Source organism: Nicotiana attenuata, chromosome 12 (genome assembly GCF_001879085.1).
Source record: "Nicotiana attenuata strain UT chromosome 12, NIATTr2, whole genome shotgun sequence".
In the NCBI taxonomy this organism is placed as follows: domain Eukaryota; kingdom Viridiplantae; phylum Streptophyta; class Magnoliopsida; order Solanales; family Solanaceae; genus Nicotiana; species Nicotiana attenuata.
In genome coordinates, this window is record NC_032000.1 from 22,938,964 (window position 1) to 22,958,580 (window position 19,617).

At 43.8% G+C, this 19,617-nt stretch overlaps 1 long non-coding RNA gene across 1 annotated transcript; it reads right to left on the reverse strand.

The window, feature by feature from the left end:
• Positions 16,748-18,292, reverse strand: LOC109236189. The gene is made up of 4 exons (XR_002069467.1): positions 17,835-18,292; positions 17,674-17,721; positions 17,473-17,543; positions 16,748-17,157 (listed from the first exon to the last, which is right to left on the reverse strand). It is a non-coding gene; the product is annotated as an uncharacterized LOC109236189 (long non-coding RNA).

A 19,617-nucleotide genomic window follows, 5' to 3' on the forward strand; every position in this document is an offset into this window, starting at 1 on the left:
ATTCTTGGCCCTGCTTCTGAGGCTAATACTTCGATGTCTCAGTTGCAGCAAAAGCTAGACATGATTGGGCAGCTCCGGGGTGAGGTGAACCAAGTTTGGGCTGATTGCCACCAGTGGAAGGAGAATATGGATCAACTCACCACCAAAAAGGAAGATGTTAAGGCTAAACTGACCTTGGTTGAAGCTCAGCTCCGCGGTGCTGAAGCGAAAGGCTTGGCTCAGGATAGGGAAATCGAGGAGTTGAAGGCCGAGCTGACTAAAACCCGTACTGAAGCTGCATATGCTAAGGCTGAAGCTGCACAAGCCAGGGCCGAGGTTGAGAAAATGAAGGTTATGGCCAATAACTCCATTGCTATATACCAAAAAGAAGTCGCGGCCGTTCAAGTTGAGTTGAAGGCATCCTCCAATCGGGCAAAACGGAGCAGTGAATTGGCTAAGTATCAAGCCCGGAGGGAGACTCTCGAGGAAGTCCGCGCTCAAGGATTTGTCCTTGCCGAGGAGATAGCCGAAGCACAGGCACGGGAAATCGTTTCTAGGTTTCTTATCTCTTCTAATGATGAAGATGTGGTGAGTGGTTCCGAGGATGGGGAAAGTGAAGAAGATGTTCCTAAAGGGGAAGAGGCTTCAGAAGATAAAGCCATTGGAGATGAAGATGGCACTCCTGGGGACGAGGCCCCGAAAATAGATTAGGTTTCTATTTTTGTATAAGAATCCTTCATTGTAACATGCTTTGTAAATTTCCCGGATGAATATAAAGTAGTTTTTTGCTCTGTTCTTGATTTGTGCTGACTTTTTATTTTGTCTCCGTTCATAAAAATTTCTGATGATTCACATGTTAAGTTTGAGTATTGGTTTAGACTCGCAAAAAGCCCTTAGGCTTTTATGGCCAAAGATCGTACCCCTTAGGGTTTTAGACTATCCCCGAGCCAAACTTAAAGTTAAATTAGTGCGAGCTCGGGGCCTTTGGGCCTTTAGGTGCGAGTTAAACAAGAACAGGGTCTCAGACTCCCATAGGTCTTTGACCCTATATTTCTTTTTAAGCCGGCCCTTAGGCTCTTGTATATCGGCCCCTAGGCTCTTTTTTTAGAATTGGCCCTTAGGCTCTTTTAGGTTGGCCCTTAGGCTCTTTAAATTGGGCCGTTTTGGCCTCTAAAAATGGCTATATAGTTTCCCTCACTTTGGCTAAAAGACTTAATGGAGTTTGAGTTATGCCTTAGCATGTATTTCGTACCCGTTGGGTTTTTAGAAGGCTTGACGTATCGGAACCTTATTAGTCGTTTTGTTCGCATGGACATAATCGAATGCCTCTTAAGGGTTTTACGAAGGTTGGTGTTATCGTAGCCCTTGGATCGTTAGAGGGCTGATTTCTCGAAGCCCTTTGTTCGAGGGCTAATTTATCGAAGCCCTTAGATTTTTCGAGGGCCGAATTTTATCTAGGCCCCTTATATTTTGCTTTTGCCGGGGTAGCCTGATTTAACCAGTTTTTTAATGTTTGAAGGCCTTTAGTTTTATAGCAAAAATCGGACGTCTCTGAGTCGCATTATTTTGGCTGTAGCCTTTGTGTGACCGTAGTCTTTGTTATGGCCGTAGCCTTCGGGTTAGTCACTTGGACTCGTTTCCCGATAACTTTCCGAACTTGTTCGAAAAGTTAGTCCCCGAGTGAGTTGGCCTTGGCCTTCGTTTTGAGGGGGTGCCTCTTCGAGGTCTTATGATGACTCTTTGAGGTCTTATATCGACTGTCATTGACAGTCCCCGGGTATTTCGGGGCGCTTTGGCCCTTGAGCCGTTTCTCGTAGGATTATAATTATAGAGCTCGTATGAGATACAGAGTGTTTTTTGATATTACCAAAATGCTTCTTCAAATAGTTAATACATGCGTACATGTTTTGCCATCGGGGCTCGATTATTCTATATGGACACGGTTCATTTGACCATTCGGCCCATTACAAAGTTCTCATATCGAGGACCTCTTAGGCGTGAAATATTTTTCTCGAAGTTATAATCTCCGAGGGTGATGCCCCCCAGTATTTGAGGTTGATCGAAAAGAAGCCTTGAATACTTGTCGAGTGATCCTTAGGTAGCATATAGGTGTTGCCTCGTTAAAAACCTTGCCGGTAAAACCCATTTGGGATAAAACCCGATCCAAGGGAAAAAGAGTACAACGCATGCTTTCAAACCCAAGGTCTTCGAGCTTAGTAGTAATATCGTTTGAGCATTGATATATTCCAATTATTTGGTAGTTGCTCACCTTCCATTGTGCTGAGTTTGTATGATCCTTTCCCTATGAATCTGAGGACACGGTACGGTCCTTCCCAATTGGGACCTAGCTTCCCTTCGTTTGGGTCTCAAGTGTTAAGAGTGACTTTCCTCTGTACTAAGTCCCCGACTTTGAAATATCGGAGGTTTGTCCTTCTGTTGTAATACCTTTCGATTCTTTGTTTTTGCGCGGCCATTCATATTAATGCGGCCTCACATTTTTCATCTAGTAGCTCGAGAGAAGTGTTCATCGCTTCGTTATTTGAGCCTTCAGTGGCATGCTGAAACCTTGTGCTAGGCTACCCAACTTCGACTGGGATTAAAGCTTCGGACCCATATACCATGGAAAACTGGGCCCCTGTGCTTGACTTCGATGTTGTCCGATATGCCCATCATACCTCGGCCAACACCTCTCTCCATCTCCCTTTGGCATCATCTAGCCTTTTCTTCAAGTTTCGAATAATGGTTTTTTTGGTAGACTCGGCCTGCCCATTTGCATTTGGGTGGTAAGATGCTGACAGGATCCTTTTGATTTTATGGTCCTCGAGGAATTTTGTCACTTTGCTGCCGGCGAACTGTTTTCCATTGTCACATGTAATTTCGGCGGGTATCCCGAACCGACATATGATGTGGTCCCATAGGAAGTCAATGACTTCTTTTTCTCTTACTTTCTCGAAGGCCTGCGCTTCAACCCATTTTGAGAAGTAGTCAGTCATAAACAAAATAAATCTAGCATTACCTGGCGTTGTTGGTAGGGGGCCGACGATGTCCATCCCCCATTTCATGAATGGCCACAGGGATAAGACCGAGTGGAGTTGTTCATCGGGTTGACGAATTATTGGAGAAAATCTCTAGCATTTATCACACTTCCGAACGAACTACTTGGTATCTTTTTCCATACTATCCCAATAATATCCTGATCTGATCACCTTGCGGATCAAAGAGTCTGTACCAGAATGGTTTCCACAGGAGCCCTCGTGGATTTCCCGTAGTACATAGTTTGTATCCCCGGGTCCCAAGCACACCGCCAGTGGTTCATCAAAGGTTCTTTTGTATAACGTTCTGTTTTCATCGAGCGAGAATCGAGCCGCTCTGGCTCGGAGTGTTCTTGACTCTTTTGGGTCCGCAGGGAGCTTCCCATGCTTTAGATAATCGATGTACTTATTCCTCCAATCACATGTTAAGCTTGTCGAGTTAATCTATGCATGGCCTTCTTTGATCATTGATTTTGATAGCTGGATGACAGGCCCCGGGACGATATCGTCTTCGTCGACTAGTGATCCCAAGTTTGCTAGTGCGTCGGCCTCGCAGTTCTGTTGTCGAGGTACATGTCCAGTGTCTATTCCTTGAAGCGATGTAGTGTTATTTGAAGTTTGTCCAAGTATCTCTGCATTCGATTGTCTCGAACCTCGAAGCTTCCGTTTACGTGGTTTACTACCAAAAGGGAATCACACTTTGCCTCGATGACCTCTGCTCCAAGGCCCTTGGCTAGTTCAAGACCTGCGATCATGGCTTCATACTCGTCCTCATTGTTAGTCAATTTAGAAGTTTTGATAGACTGTCTAATAACACTGCCCATAGGTGATTTCAAAATGATGTCGAGCCCGGACCCTTTCACATTCGAGGCACTGTCTATGAAGAGGGTCCAAACCCCCGCCTATGTACCCGTTTTTAGCAAGAGTTCTTTTTCTACTTCAGGTACGAGGGCAGGTGCGAAGTCTGCCAAATTTTGAGACTTGATGGCCGTCCGAGGCTGATATTCGATATCATATCCTCCAAGCTCGATGGCCCATTTGGCCAATCTGCCCGATAATTTGGGCTTATGCAAGACATTTCGAAGCAGATATATAGTTAATACACATATAGGATGACATTGAAAATATGGTTTTAATTTCCTAGATGCGCTTATTAATGCAAGAGCTAATTTTTCCAAATATGGATACCTGGTTTCGGCATCCCCTAGGGTCTGACTCACATAATAAATAGAAAATTGTGTACCTTGCTCTTCTCGAACCAACACACCACTTACTACTACCTCGGACACGAATAAATACAAGTAGAGTGTTTCATCTTCCTTCGGAGTATGGAGCAAGGGTGGGCTCGAGAGATACCGTTTTAATTCTTCCAGGCTTACTGGCATTCCAGGTTCAATGCAAAGTTGTTCTTCTTTTTAAGCAGGGAGAAGAAATGATGACTCCGATCCGATGATCTCGAGATAAATCGACCAGGGTAGCTATTCGTCCGGTCAACCGTTGCACGGCTTTCACATTGTTTACCACAGTAATTTCCTCAATGGCTTTGATTTTTTCGGGATTGAACTTGATGCCTTTGTTCGACACCATAAAGCCCAAGAACTTGCCCGAGCCGACTCCAAAAGCGCACTTCTCGGGGTTGAGCTTCATGTTATCATTTCTAAGGATGTCGAATGTTACCTGCAAATGGGTCAAATGGTCCTCTGCGCGCAGGGACTTAACTAGCATATCATCAATATAAACTTCCTTGGATTTGCCTATTTAATGTTCGAACATCTTATTAACTAAGCGTTGATATGTGGCTCCTGCATTTTTTAGTCCGAAGGGCATTACATTATAACAATATGTTCCATACTTGGTGATGATGAGGTTTTCTCCCGGTGCTCCAGGTTCATGGGAAAGAATCTTTAGGGCACACCTTGTTCAAATCTTTGTAATCTACACACATTCTAATTCCCCTTTTTAGGGACTACCACTACGTTAGCTAGCCATTCAGGATATTTTACTTCCCTTATGGATCCTATTTTAAAGATTTTGGTTACCTTTTCCTTCATGAACGCATGTTTTACCTCGGACTGAGGTCTCCTCTTTTGCTTCACTGGCTTGAATCTGGGATTAACACTTAGTCTATGGGTAGTTATCTCCGGTGGGATCCCTGTCATATCTAAATGGAACCAAGCGAAGAAATCAATATTATCGATAAGAAATTGAATGAGTTTTTTCCTAAGTTTGAGGGTTAACCCCGTCCCCAGGTATACCTTTTATTCCGGAAGATGCTCGATTAATATCACCTGTTCGAGCTCTTCGATCGTCGATTTCATCGCATCTAATTCTTTGGGGGCAAGGAAAGTTCGGTGAGTGAGGAAATCTTCTTCCTTGTCCCCAGCCACCTTTTTATCGAACATTTGTCCCTCGGGCTCAACCGAGGGCACGAGCTATAATTGCTATTTGGCCGCTTGTTCGTCCTTCAACTTCTCCGATGTGGATAGAGTCGACACCGGTGCTGAGTCGTGCACTACAAACGTTTCCTAGGCTGCATGCTGCTCTCCATATATTTTTTTCATGCCATCCTTCGTTGGGAACTTCATTATTTGGTGGAGGGTCAATGGTACCGCCCTCATGCTATGGATCCACGGCCTTCCGAGCAAAGCATTGTATCTCATGTCACCTTCAATGACATGAAATTCGGTGTCTTGTATGGTTCCGGCCACGTTGATTTGGAGGATGATTTCTCCCTTCGTTATCTCGCTTGCCATGTTAAAGCCATTCAGAACCTGAGATGCCAGTATGATTTGATCGAGCAACCCGAGCTGCTCCACGACTCTGGACCTGATTATATTCGTCGAACTACCTGGATCCACGAGAACACGTTTAACTTGAACTTTATTTAAAAGTGTAGAAATTACCAGAGAATCGTTGTGAGGTTGATATAGAGCATCGATATCTTCCTCGCTGAATGTGAGGGTGTCCTCGGGCAAGTAATCCCGAGTCCACTTTTCCCTGGTGATGGACACTTTGGTGCATTTGAATATGGGTCCTTGTGGGACGTCGACTCCGCCGATGATCATGTGAATGACATGTTAGGCTTCTTCTGGTTCACTCTTCCTGCCTGCATCCCTCTCCCTGAAGTGATTCTTAGCTCGATCACTTAGGAATTCCCGAAGGTGGCCCTCATTGAATAACCTAGCCACTTCTTCCCTTAGCTGTCTGCAGTCCTCCGTTTTGTGACCATGTGTTCCATGATACTTGCACATTAAGTTCGGGTTACTTTGGGAGGGATTGGTCTGTATTGGCGTGGGCTACTTAGTATCTTTGATTCTCCTAATAGCTGAAACGATCTCTGATGCATCTACGCTGAAGTTGTATTCTAATAATCGAGGGGCTTCGGAGGGGTAGACGTGCTTATCGAACCCGGTCTTGCTCATGAGCCCTCGAGAACCCTAACCTTGGTCACTTCTTGGATCGCTCCGAGAAGGGTTGTGGCTCGAGCCGTCGTTTATTCGATCGTATGGTTGGTACCGTTCTTTGTTGAATCTTGGTCCCCGGTCTGTGTCCCTCGGGGGTTTGACTGTGAATTTGTTCGGGTGAACTGAGCCCGAGGGGGCTCCTAGCTGGTCGTCCTCGACCCTAATTTTTGACTGGTACCGATTGTGCACATCCGACCAAGTCATAGCTGGATACTCGATCAAGTTTTCAGCTGTCGAGATGCTATCGAGCTTCTTTCATTCAAACCTTGCATAAAGGCTTGGACTGCCCAGTCGTCGGAGACTGGGGGTAGTTCCATGTCACAACCCCAGTTCGCCCTCCGTGAACTATCGTGACGGCACCTAGTCTCTATGACTAGGTAAGCCTAACAAATGCGGAAAACAACTAATCTTGCGGAATAAATAATCAAAAGCCCAATAACTGAAAGAAATAGTATTTAAATGCTACTGGCATATACACACAACATTCCAAAGTCTGATACACAATCCCAAAACCCGAAACTCACGGATCCACAAGCTGAGAAAAACACTACATAGCTCTAATCTCCGGAATGTCTAATCAAGACCATAAAGTACAGAAGGGCTAAACACTAAATGCAAGAATAGAAAGGGACTCCTCGGTCTGCGAACGTGGCAGATATACCTCGAAGTCCCGTAGAATCACCTCGCCTCAAGAATGATAAGCCTGAGTAGAGGTACCTGGATCTGCACATGAAAAACATGCGCAGGAAGGGCATGAGTACACCACTGCGGTACTCAGTAAGTGCCAAGCCTAACCTCGGTTGGGTAGTGACGAGGAAGGTCAGGGCCCTGCTGAGGTTAAATAAGGTATAAGGTTTAACAGTGTGCATAACAGTGTAAGTGAGTAACACAAGATATAAAGGACAACAACAACTATCACAGAGGCAAGTAAAACACAGTAAAAGAGCACTGAAATCGGGGCCCAAACGACCCCTCAAATCCTCATTTAAAGGTCTCGGAACCGGGTAAAATTTACGTTTTTAGAAACCTCGTACTCTCACGAGTCTATACATAACAAGAACACTGAAATCGGTGCCTAAACGACCCCTCAAATCCTCATTTAAAGGTCTCTTAAACTCGAGCCCTAATTGGTATTTTTCCCAAATTTCTCATCACTAGTTAGGTCTTTAATCACATAAAAACGAGTTATGAAGTCAAGGACGTTACCTCCAAGCGTTCCCCTTTGTTTTCCTCAAAAATCTCTCTCAAAAGCTTCAAACCCGGATGAAAATGGTGAAAGAATGGCTCAATTTTGCGAAGGCAACTATTTATATGTTCTGCCCAGCTAATTCCGCATTTCCGGCCCTGGGACCGCATCTGCAGTCCCACTTCTGCGGGGACTTAGTCGCATCTGCGACTTTCATTAATTGACCAGAAATCCGCATCTGCGATTACCCTTTCGCAGATGCGCCACCGCTTCTGCGGTATTCTTTCCGCATCTGCGGAACCTGAAGGAAAGGCAAAAATCCGCTTCTGCGGTCTCCTTAGCCGCTTCTGCGGCGCCGTTTCTGCGGTCCCCAAACCGCAGATGCAAAAATACCAGAAGCAGCAAAAACAAAATACAGCAGCTGCTACATTTTCTCAACTCCCCGTTAACCATCCAAAATTACCCCGAGGCCCCCGGGACCTCAACCAAAAGCAGAAACATCACCTAATACCTTATTCAAACTTGTACCAATCTTCAAAACACTTCAAACAACATCAAAATAACCAGAACACATCAGATTCAAGCCTAAGTTTCTAAAATCCTCCGAATTCCGCTTTTGATCAAAAACCCAACCAATCCACGTCCGAATGACCTGAAATTTTGCCCACATATCTCAAATGACATGATGGAACTACTGTAACTCGTGGTATTCCATTCCGACCCTCGGATCATAATCTCACTATCGAACCGGAAACTTCAAAATTCGACCTTTCGGCATTTCAAGCCTAAATTAGCTACGGACCTCCAAAACACAATCCGACCACGCCCCTAAACCCGAAATCACCTAACGGAGCTAACAGAACCATCAGATTTCCATTCCGAGGTCGTCTTCACACTGTTCCGACTACGGTCAACTTTCCAAGACTTAAGCTCTCATATAGGGACTAAGTGTCCCAAAACTCTCCGAAACTCAAAACCGAACATCCTGACAAATCAAAATAGCAGAAACAAACTTGGGGGAAGCAGTTAATAGGGGATCGGGGCGTAAATTCCAAAAATGACCGGCCGAGTCGTTACATCCTCCCACACTTAAACATTCATTCGTCCTCGAACGAACACAAAGACATACCTGAAGTAGTGAAAAGATGAGGGTACTGGCTGCGCATATCCTGCTCGGTCTCCGGTGCTCATACTTCACCTGCGGACAATTAAGGCACCGAGCTACAAACCCAACTATATCCTTCTTCATCCGCCTCCACCAGTAGTGCTGCCACAAATCCTGGTACATCTTTGCGGCACCCAGATGAATGGAATACCGTGAACTATGGGCCTCCTCTAGAATCAACTCTCGAATCCCATCAACATTGGGTACACAAACTCGACCCTGCATCCTCAGTACTCTGTCAGCACCAATAGTCACATCTCGAGCATCGCAATGCAACACCTTGTCCTTGAGGACAAGCAAATGAGGGTTATCAAATTGACGCTCCCGGATACGATCGAACAAGGAAGACCGAGAGACCACACAAACTAGAACACGACTGGGCTCCGAAAGATCCAATCTCACCAACTAGTTGGTTAGGGCCTGAACATCTATCGCCTTAGGCCTCTCTGTTGCTGGTAAATAAGCCAAACTCCCCAAACTCTCTGCCCAGCGGCTCAAAGCATCGGCCACCACATTGGCCTTGCCCGGGTGATACAAGATAGTGATGTCATAATCCTTCAACAACTCTAGCCATCTCCTCTGACGCAAATTAAGGTCCTTCTACTTGAACAGATGCTGCAAACTCCGGTGATCAGTATATATCTCACAAGGCACACCATACAAGTAATGACGCCAGATCTTCAAGGCATGAACAATGGCAGCTAACTCAAGGTCATGGACAGGATAATTCTTCTCGTGTATCTTCAACTGTCTGGACGCGTAGGCAATCACCCTACCGTCCTGCATCAATACCGATCCAAGGCCAACTCTCAAGGCATCACAATAGACAGTATAAGACCCCGAACCGGTAGGCAATATCAAACTTGGGGCTATAGTCAGGGCTGTCTTGAGCTTCTGAAAGCTCTCCTCGCACTCTTCCGTCCACTGGAGCGGAGCACCCTTCTGGGTCAGTCTGGTCATAGGTACTGCAATAGATGAAAACCCCTGAACAAATCAACGGTAATAACCCGCCAAGCCAAGAAAACTACAGATCTCTGTAGCTGAGGATGGTTTGGGCCAACTCTGCACGGCCTCCACTTTCTTCGGATCCACCTGAATACCCTCTCTCGAGACCACATGACCCAAGAACGCCAAGGAATCCAGCCAAAACTCACATTTTGAGAACTTAGCATACAACTTCTTCTCTCTCGTCCTCAGGTGCTGCTCATGATCTTCCCGACTCAGGGAATATACCAGAATTTCATCAATAAAAACGATCACGAATGAATCAAGATATAGCCGGAAAATACTGTGCATCAGATGCATGAAGGCTGCTGGGGCATTAGTCAGCCCAAATGACATAACAAGGAACTCGTAATGACCATACCGAGTCCTAAAGGCAGTCTTCGGGATATCTGCCTCCCGAATCTTCAACTGATGATAGCCTGAACGCAAGTCAATCTTAGAAAATACACAAGCACCCTGCAACTGGTCGAATAGGTCATCAATACGAGGCAAAGAATAGCGGTTCTTCACTGTCACCTTATTCAACTGGCGGTAATCAATACACATGCGCATAGAACCATCCTTCTTCTTCACAAATAACACAGGAGCACCCCAAGGCGATACACTGGGCCGAATGAAACCCTTATCAAGTAATTCCTGCAATTGCTCCTTCAACTCCTTCAACTCAAGAGGAGCCATACGGTACGGAGGGATAGAAATGGGCTGAGTTCCCGACGACATATCAATGCCAAAATCAATGTCTCTATCGGGTGGCATGCCCGGAAGATCAACTGGAAACACATCAGGGAAATCTCGTACTACTGGGACTGAATCAACAGAAGGAGTATCCATACTGGCATCTCTCACATAAGCTAAGTACGCATCACAACCTTTCTCAACCATACGCTGAGCCTTAAGGAAAGAAATAACTCTACTGGGAGTGTGACTTAAAGCACCCCTCGACTCAATACGCGGTACACCTGGCATGGCTAGTGTCACGGTTTTGGTGTGACAATCAAGAATAGCTTAATGGGGCGACAAACAGTCCATGGCCAAGATAATATCAAAATCAACCATGCTGAGCAACAATAAGTCGGCTCTGGTCTCAAAACCACCAAGAATAACCAAACATGACCGGTAAATGCGGTCCACAACAATAGAATCTCCCACAGGAGTAAAAACATAAACTAGGGAACTCAAAGAATCCCGAGGTACACCTAAATGTGGGGAAAAATAAGATGACACATAAGAATAAGTGGAGCCTGGATCGAATAGAACTGGTGCATCTCTATGACAGACCAAGATAGTACCTGTAATGACAGAATCGGAGGCGACAACCTCAGTACGGGCTGGAAGAACATAATATCTGGCCTGGCCTCCCCCTCGAGGGCGACCTCTACCTCCCCGACCTCCACCCCTGGGTGGCTGGGCCGGTGGAGTAGCAACTGGCATTGGGACCATAGCCTGAGAACTTTGTGGGGCCTGCTATGGCTGAGGAGTCTGCGGAGGTGCACCCCTCCTAAGTCTGGGGAAATCCCTCACCATATGGCATGTGTCACCACACTCAAAAAAAGCTCTGGGAGGACGTGGCGGTTGTGACTAGCTCGGGCCAGGTCTGCTGGACTGACCACTGGAAGCACCACGTGCAGGAGGCGCACTAGAGACTAGAGGTGCATAATAAGGCTCCTGAGGCCTAGGTGGAGCTGGAATACCATTGGCTGCTGGAAGAGCTGAATGAACGGGGTGACCTATATGACCCCTACCATGACGACCTGCAGCTGGGGCACGGGCACCAGAATAATGACCCGACTCTAGAGACATCTTGACCTCCCTCTCCTCTATGTCCCTAGCATGCATACCCTCAATCCTCCTAGCAATGCTCACCACCTGCTGATAAGATATATCCATCTCTAACTCACGAGCCATGCTAGATCTAATGCTGGGAATAAGCTTCTCAATGAACTGGCGAACCTTCTCGCGAACCGTAGAAACCAAAGCTGGTGCATGTCTAGCCAAGTCGATGTAACGAACAGCATACTCCGAGACAGTCATAGTACCCTGGCCCAAATGCTCAAACTTCGCACGCCAGGCATCCCTAAGACTCTGGGGGACATACTCCCTCGTGAACATATCTGAAAACCGAGTCCAAGTCAGGGAAGCTGCCTCATCCGGACTTTCTAACTCATAAGCACGCCACCACTAATAGGCGGCTCCTCGAAGCTGGAAAGTAGTGAAGGAAACCCCGCTCAATCCTGATATGACCATAGTACAGAGAATACGGTAGCACTCCTCCAGAAATCCCAAGGCATCCTCCGATGCTATCCCACTGAATACAGGAGGATCATATTTCTTGAACCTCTTAAGTCTCCGCTGCTCATCCTCTAAAGTCGGTGCCCTGTCCTCGGGCTGAACTGGCACTGCAGGCGGTGCAGGAATAACCTCTGGGACCTGATCAACATGCACTTGCTACTCAGGAGTGCGGGCGGCGGGAGTCTGTGCTCCTCCCCCGGCCTGGGATGTGGCTACAGCAAAGGGAAGCAACCCTGCCTGTGCCAAAGTGGTGTACATCCTCATAAACTGTGCCAAAGTCTCCTGGAGTGCAGGAGTACTAGTGGCAGATGTATCAGGTGTCTGGACTCCAGCTGGTACTGCTGGTGGTACCTCAGCGGCAGCTCGCACGGGTGCTCTGGCTGCACTACGAGCGCGTCCTCGGCCTCTACCCCGGCCCCGGCCCCGGCCTCTGATGGCTCCAGTAGGGGGCGCGGGTGCCTGGTCATCTCGAGCAGCACGTGTCCTCACCATCAGTGAGAGAATAGAAAGACAGAAGTTTAGAATTGGGATATCAAAAATCTCGCACGACAAGGAACTCAAATGAAGTGAAATTTTTTCTAACAGTTACATAGCCTGTCGTAGATAAGTACAGACGTCTCCGTACCGATCAGCGAGACTCTAATAAATCGGCTTGTGATCCATGACTCCTATGAACCTAGAGCTCTGATACCAACTTGTCACAACCCCAGTTCGTCCTCCGTGAACTATCTGACGGCACCTAGTCTCTATGATTAGTCAAGCCTAACAAATGCGAAAAACAACTAATCTTGCGGAATAAATAATCAAAAGCCAATGAACTAAAAGAAATAGTATTTAAATGTTGCTGGCATATACACACAACTTTCCAAAGTCAGATACACAATCCCAAAACCCGGAAACTCACGGATCCACAAGCCGAGAAAAACACTACATAGCTCTAATCTCCGGAATGTCTAATCAAGAACATAAAGTACAGCAGGGCTAAACACTAAATGCAAGAATAGAAAAAGACTCCTCAGTCTGCGGACGCGGCAGATATACCTCGAAGTCCCGCAGAATCGCCTCGCCTCAAGAATGATAAGCCTGAGTAGAGGTACCTGGATCTGCACATGAAAAACATGAGCAGGAAGGGCATGAGTACACCATATCGGTACTCAGTAAGTGCCAAGCCTAATCTCGGTTGGGTAGTGATGAGGAAGATCAGAGCCCTACTGAGGTTAAATAAGGTATAAGGTTTAATAGTGTGAATAACAGTGTAAGTGAGTAACACAAGATATAAAGGACATCAACAACTATCACAGAGGCAAGTAAAACACAGTAAAAGAGCACAACTCAGCTCCAAGATAACAACCGGGGATCTCCCAAGATACCGTCCTGTAGTCCCCAAATATAAATATCATCTCCAGTGGATCTCCCGGGTGCAGTCCCGTAGTCCAACGCATGAATGTGCAGGGGGATCTCCCGGAATACAATTTTGTAGTCCCAAAGTAAACATATAGGGGAGCTCCCGGGATACCGTCCCGTAGTCCCAAAGTAAAAGTGCAGGGGGATCTCCCGGAATACCGTTCCGTAGTCCCAAAGTAAATACACAGCAACAACAAGAATTCAATCCAATCAATTTCATATCAAAGTGATGCAGGTAATCCTAACCTAGCATGATTCACGTAATACAATTAAGGCAGTTAAGGCAAATAGAGCAATTTAGTCAAGTAGACATGTTTCTCTAAGCTATAGCAGGTTTAATGTCCAAACAGTGTAAGCAAGAAAAGGAAGAACACAATTCAAGGCTATCTTTAAAGAAAATCGGATTCGCAACAGTTAGCACAAGTACGCGCTCGTCACCTCACGTACGAGGCATTTCAATTACCAAAATATATATCCTAAGGGGAAAAGTCCCCCACACAAGGTTAGACAAGCCACTTACCTCGAACAAGTGCAAGTCAACCCGAAACCACGCCTTTGCCACGAGTATCCAACTCCAGATGGCTCAAATCTATTCAATTAAATTTCATAAATGTAAATAACACCTCAAGAAACTGATTCTATAATTAACTTCTAAGCTAATACGCGAAATTAGGTAATATGACCAAAATGCCCCTCAGGCCCACGTCTCGAAACCGGATAAAATTTACGTTTTCAGAAACCTCGTACTCTCACGAGTCTATACATAACAAGAACACTGATATCGGGGCCCAAACGTCCCCTCAAATCCTCATTTAAAGGCCTCTTAAACTCAAGCCCTAATTACCCATTTTTCCCAAATTTCTTATCACTAGTTAGGTCTTTAATCACATAAAAACGAGTTATGAAGTCAAGGACGTTACCTCCAAGCGATTCCCCTTTTTTTTCTCAAATATCTCTCTCAAAAGCTTCAAACCCGGATGAAAATGGTGAAAGAATGGCTCAATTTTGTGAATGCAACTATTTATATGTTCTGCCCAGCTAATTCCGCATTTGCGGCCCTAGGCCGCATCTTTGGTTCCGCTTCTGCGGAGACTTAGTCGCATCTGCGACTTTTCATTAACTGACCAGAAATCCACATCTGCGATTACCCTTTTGCAGATGCGCCACCGCTTCTGCGGTATTCCTTCCGCATCTGCGGAACCTGAAGGAAAGGCAAAAATCCGCTTTTGCGGGCTCCTTAGCCGCTTCTGCGATGCCGCATCTGCGGTCCCCAAACCGCAGATGCAAAAATACCAGAAGAAGCAAAACAAAAATACAACAGCTGCTACATTTCCTCAACTCCCCGTTAACCATCCGAAATCACCCCGAGGCCCCCGGGACCTCAACCAAAAGAACAAACATCACCTAATACCTTATTCAAACTTGTACTAATCTTCAAAACACTCCAAACAACATCAAAATAACCAAAACACATCGGATTCAAGCCTAAGTTTCTAAACTCCTCCGAATTTCGCTTTTGATCAAAAATCCAACCAAACCACGTCCGAATGACCTGAAATTTTGCACACACATCCCAAATGACATGATGGAACTACTATAACTCACGGAATTCCATTCCGACCCTCGGATCAAAATCTCACTATCGAACCAGAAACTTCAAAATTCGACCTTTCGGCATTTCAAGCCTAAATTAGCTATGGACCTCCAAAACACAATCCGACCACGCCCCTAAACCCGAAATCACCTAACGGAGCTAACAGAACCATCGGATTTCCATTCCGAGGCCGTCTTCATACTGTTCCAACTATGGTCAACTTTCCAATACTTAAGCTCTCATTTAGGGATTAAGTGTCCCGAAAACGAAACTCAAAAACAAACATCTCGGCAAATCGAAATAGCAGAAATAAACTTGGAGGAAGCAGTTAATAGGGGATCGGGGCGTAAATTTCAAAAACGACCGGCCGGGTCGTTACATTCCATCCTTTCACGACGGCATCCACCAACATAGCAAACGAATCAATGGAGTTAGGAGCTAAGTTGTAATACCAGATCATAGCTCTTTTGATAATGTTTCCCCAAACTTTTATAACAATACAGACTCGATTTCGTCATCATTCAGGTCATTTCCTTTAATTCCACAAGGGTAAGAAGTAATATGTTCGTTGGGGTCAGTTGTCCCATTGTACTTTGGTATATCTGGCATGGGGAACTTCTTGGGAATGGGCATCGGAGCCGCACTTGGGGGGAAAGATTTTTGTATGAATTTTTTGGCGTCTAAACCCTTCAAAATTGGAGGTGCTCTCGGTATCTTGTCTACTCGGGAGTTGTAAGTTTCCACCTTCTTGTTGTTGTCTTCTATCTTCTTTTCTCCAGACTCGATTCTCTTAGCCAGTTCCTCGAGCATTTTCATAATTGTGGGGTCAGTCCCCGAGCCACTTTTATCAGGCCTTTCCAGCACTAGTCCATGCTGTGTGTTTACTGGCTCGGCGGTGTTAGGAGTTCTCATCTGGCTCTGAAGTTGAGCGATGGCAACTTGCTGAGCCTGCAGCATCTCGAATATCACTTGGAGGCTGACTCCTCCTTCTTCCAGTCCTCGTGCTTCCTGGCCTCCGGCTCGGGTTTCCCTGTGTGCGTTCCTTGCGGGGTCTGTGCCTGCGTCCGTGTTTAGTGCGTTGTGGGAGCTAATGTCAACTGGATCCACGTTTGGCACTCCTTCAGGGTTTACGGGAGGTACACCGAGCCCTATGCCGTTGTTTTCTCCAAGTCCTTCACTGTCGTGAGCGGGTGCATTTTGAGTGCTAGACATGACTAAGCTAAGAGTCTTTGACAAGAAAAAGTGTAAAGAATAACGTGTGTTATCAGAAAACTAGCACTAAAATAATCACTATTATCTTTAGCCCCACGGTGGGCGTCAAACTGTTTACCTCGAAAAATGTAAGAAACAATTAAAGATGATTTGTGATTTTAAAGATACGTGATATATTCTAATACTAGTGATTATATGAGTAATATTGAGGTTAAGTAAGAAGAAATAAAGAACCAAATTGATGTTGTTGGAACTGTAGGGGGCCTCGAGCTCGATTATCCAGGGACCTCGAGATCAGCTAAGAGTAACAAAGTATGAACAATAAAGTAAAAGGCAACAAAGCTGAAAAGTAACTGCTGAGCACGTTAAACAAGAGAAGAATAAGAATGTTCTATTGCAGTGATGATCTGATGCCCTTACAATAATCATTGGAGTCTCCTTTATATAGGAGGAGAAAACCCTAACATAGTACCTTGCTCATAAAGGTAAAGAATTCTATTGGTACAAGTGTATAACGGCCTAGTACGGACTTATACCTTTTTGTACCACCCTTATCCTATAATTAATGTTCAGGTCCACGTATTCTTTAGAAATTTCCACTCTTTCACTTCGAGATTGCGACGCCCTCGATGCAAATCGCGCCAGGCCCTCGATCAGCTTCCTCGAGGCGGAAGTTCCTTAGCCAGATCTGATCTCCAGTTCGAATCTCCCGGACTCGAACTCATAGCCTGATTTAAGACTTCAAAATCATGCTCCCTCGATTTTGAGGGTATACACTAGTAACACAATCCCCCTTTCCATTAGCTCGTTTAAATAGCATAGCGACGCTGAAAAGCAGAATAAACCAATGCCTAAACCATTTAACTTATATGAGCAAACCTTCAAAGTGTTTATATTTTATTACTTAAAAAATTACATATGTAAAACTTTGATTTATATGCTGGTTTAAAGGCTTTTCAAAATGCAATTCTGTTATGATGGAAACAATCATTAATGATTCAAAAAGTTATATATTAATTGATCTGCCTATGGATTATTTCTTGAGATGAATAAGCAAGGAATCATGGGGAATCTAAATTAGAAAATACGTGGCATGAAAGAATTGATAAAAACTATATTTAATATAATCTCCAAATGACAACCTTCTTAGCTGCTGAGAGATTTCCAAATGTATCACCTAAATCAGAGAACTGGGTCAAAGCTCATTTTAGTCCTGCATAGAGCAACAATTCTCAAGCTCTACAACATCTCAATATCTCATTCTCATTACCTATCTCATTTGAGCATAAATGACTCAGATAAGAAAGACGATTAGCTGAAAATATTACAAATGTTAGAGTTACCAAGAATCTTTGGTAGAGAAACGCACACGCCATTATCCAATACCTTACCTACAGAGAATAGATTAAGGGATATCAGAACTATACAATAAGTCTTAAGGGAAATTAGTTCCATCTCTCAATTGACAAGTTAAATACATAAATTGATTTTGGTTCATACATACTTGTTAAGACATGTGATGTCTCTGCAAAGACTGAAAGGCTAGCCTCAAATGGAAGCACATGCTTAGAATAGCCATCATCATACTATTAATCATATCTAGAAGAAGCTGCAGAATTAATATTAGTAGGATATTTGCAACTTTTGGTACTTTTACTTCCAAAAAGAAACTTAGGCACTCAGATATCTTGATCTCATTAGGAATTCTAAGATACCCTACGTCTTATCAAAGAAATAAAAGAAAGACAAATAATTACATTATTTAAGAAGAAACAATAAGAAAATTAGAGCGTAGAAAGACCAAAAAGACCGATAATTTCATATGAGCGGGGCTGATAATCCAATGCAGCAACAACAATAATTGGTTGGCCAGGTAATTAATGACGAACAACTCATGTTCTCTCGCAAAACATCTCTTCTTTGTTAACAAGCTTTTAATAAGAAGTTCCACACTGACATGAGCTGCATGAAAATATAAAAATATTTGGATAACATACAAAAACTTTTTATTAGAGGACCTTTTACTAAAGCAAATCAATGAATCAAACAATCAAAACTGATCACAAGATGTCATTTGCTAGGGGATGATAGACAAAATAATTACAGAAATCATTTTTGCTTGAATCCACATTAATATATACTCCAACAAAGATATTGACACAAAAGGAATTATTAACCACTGAATGTCGAGGAAATTGCCACTTTTATCACTCTTTCTCATTTAGGCATGTCTGGAAGAAAGAACTTCTTTTTGGTTTAACAGCAAGAAGTCATGAAATAAATAAAAGAGCTGCCTCGCTAAATTTTCCATTCAGGCAAGTCGTGAAGAAGGAAAGTTGTTGTTTATTTAACAGCATGATGTCATGAAATATATATAAAGTTTTGCCTCACAACACCGAACCAATAGTAACTCTACAACTTTTTAGTGTTGTAGTATGTACTTTTAAACATCAAATTTCAATCTTAAGGTACTGATGCTTTTTATTTATCCAAAATTGTGCAAACTTTGTTATTTGAAAGCTAAATTTTGCATCATTCTTTTCTTAAAAGGAAATAAAGTATTTCATTAATATAAAAACGAAAGCACTAAGGGGTTGCTTGGCATTACCAAATGTTACATCATTCTTATCTCAACAAAAGAGTTGCAGTAGAAATCTCATCTTTCTTTTGTCACTTGGCCCTATATTACTCTCCCCACTGGTTTTTATTTTCTTTTTAAAGACGCACACTCAATAATTGAATAAGGCTTTACTCCTAACAGTATGAGCTAATATATAGCGTGTCATGTGGATGACATTTCATTACACCCTTCCATACTTTATCAATTATTAAAAATTCTAATTCAACTCAAATAGGCCAAAAGATCATACTTGTAGTGTTGAAGATAAATCACAGACATCCTATTTATTTATCGATACTCAAAGGTAGAATACTTGACGCTTACATTGTTTCATTGTGGAGAAAATGTCAAAAGCAAGCATTGAAAATTAAAGTCTATAACAAGCAACTTTTATAAACGATATGTACCTTGGGGTTTGAATGAAGATGCCTAAATTATAAAAACCCTATGGAAAAATAATGGAACCATACAAATTGTTCAACACTTTCGGGCATATTATCAAACAGTGTGCAACAATGTTCTTCATCTTTGATTAATATTTTTGTTTCTGATAGCAAAATAATTGGAACAAAAGTCAAAAAGTCAGTGCATGCAACATGATTACAACCCAAATACCAAATGAAGAAGCAAATATATATAGATATCTAACAAATTGAAAAGAAATCAA